Here is a 2,173-nt window from a genome sequence, read left to right as displayed (position 1 = left end):
AAGGCCAAGACAAGGACATCGAGCCAAGTTCACAGTTTCCGGGCCTTCTGCAATAAAAAGGCCAATAAAAGGACGTCGAAGACTCACCATTGCTGCAAGACGACCCATGCTTTTTGTTCATGGAAGTGGGCCACGTGGACCAAGAAGAATCCCACATTCTGCAGCCACGTGGTCCCACCACCAATATGTTGCAATTCACCGCAAAGCGAAGACCATCATTCCTTTTGTTCATTCAAGTGGGCCACATGGACCAAGAAGACTTCCACGTTGAGTGGCCACGTGGTCTCACCAATATGTTGCCATTGACGGTGAAGTGAATATTACCGTTCCTATTATTCAAATGTGGGCCACATGGGTCGAAGGACTCACGTCGTGTTGAGTGGCCATGTGGTCCCAGTGTAAGTCTTTGAACCCTTCAAACTGAGGAGTGCTGTCAAGCTTTCCGGCAGGTGTTGATGTCAGACTGTGGGGAGCCACTAAAAATAACTCTGCACTTTAAATGAGCAGAAGAGTGCCCACCTGGTCAACTCAACTTTTTCTCCACAAATGTACAGAATCCGAATGTGAAGTGTAAGTGATGTTTCAGGTAGAATTGCAAGCCAGAGTTTCGCAACGCATTAGTTTTTCTTTTTTTTCAGCATAGGAATGCGATTGTAAACAAAAACAGGGTGAGAGGAGGGGGAGTTGTGTAAAATAAGGGGGAAGAAAGAGCGGGAGAAAAAGAGGAATGGAGGAGGCTTAAACAGCCTCGGAAGAGGCTGAATGGAGAGGTGGGGGTCGTAGGACGGATGTGGGCCGAGGTTGGACTTCGTGCACCCCCTCCCCCCCCCGAGGGAAAGGAAGCACACACACATAGATATTAGTTATTTATTTATTATTCTGTTTCGAGGAAACAAAATCGTATCATTGTGATCAATATGCGTTGTGTGTGTGTAAGCAGCATAAGTGTCTGTTCCTTTTCCCTCTTTCGATCTACCTCACTATGTCTATCTTTCTATCCCTTTCATTTAACACCATTCTCTTCCATTACTCACCAGTCACGTTCATTGCTCGCCTGCTCACAAACCCTTTCACTCATTTGCTCACATGGTAGCAGAATAATGGCGATGCCCGGCGTAAGTAGAGACAGAAGTCGCTTAGGTAGAGATTGTTTCGACCCCTTCATGCACCCGCCCCTTCGCGAGACATCAATGCAACACCGCAAGGCCAATGGAAAACAGCCACTGAGGGGTAGGGGCGGGGTACAAACCCAGATCGGTGGCAAAATCTCTCGCCTCCACAAATGCCCAAGACAGATCAGAGTTTTGAGAGCCTGTTCCCAGAGATATTTTCCACTTTTCGTTTTATTCCACCAGAGCAGATTTTCGAAACCTCACACCAATTTCTCTCCCATGTCACGTCTTCATTTCCACATAATTTTACTCATATCGCCCCAGTGCCGTATTTTCCAGCGCTGCCTTCCAAACATCAAAGCCTGCCAATATTTACATGGAACGAGCTGTCCTGATAGTCCTGGGGCTGAGGGGGGTCCTGTGTGCAATCATATGTCCCCTAATTTTGACTCTTGATCCTTGGATGGGACTCCTTGGAGATTGAAAAAAACTTGGGTGGACATTCCAGATGTGGGTCAGAAAGGTGTAATTCAAGATGGCCGCTGCGTCATTATAACCAGTATAACTCCATGTGGAATTGTCCTCGAGTGATAAATTTCATGTCTTTACCGAGGTTTTTGTGGTCAAGGAATCCATTAAAATCATTTGCAGGGTTAAAAAAAGTACGGGATAACGGTGAAATCCAAAATGGCCACCAATATGGCCTCCGTGCCCTTTCATCTCACCTGTAATGGTTCAGAATTGAGCTCGAAGAATAAATTGTGTTTCAATATGGGTTTTAGGGGTCAAGCATTTCACTCAGACCAATCAATTTGCAGAAGCAACAATGGATAATCGTTAATTCCAGTACAGGGGCTCTAATTGACCAGGACACAGGTCCCCTACAAGGATCAAGAGTCGAAATTAGGGGACAAATGATTGCACACAGGACCCCCCTCAGGACTATACGTAGAAGAAATAAGAAACGTGTTTTACATTGAATGAGACTTTAGTAACATTTAAATTTATACCAATAAATCCTGAGCACCGTTATTTACCATGCACAATGCAGTACACATTAT

The sequence above is a fragment of the Eptatretus burgeri genome, chromosome 3, assembly GCF_056783735.1.
Source record: "Eptatretus burgeri isolate ZD-2024b chromosome 3, Ebu_testis_v1, whole genome shotgun sequence".
Lineage (NCBI taxonomy): Eukaryota > Metazoa > Chordata > Myxini > Myxiniformes > Myxinidae > Eptatretus > Eptatretus burgeri.
Note: the sequence above shows the minus strand (reverse complement) of the source record.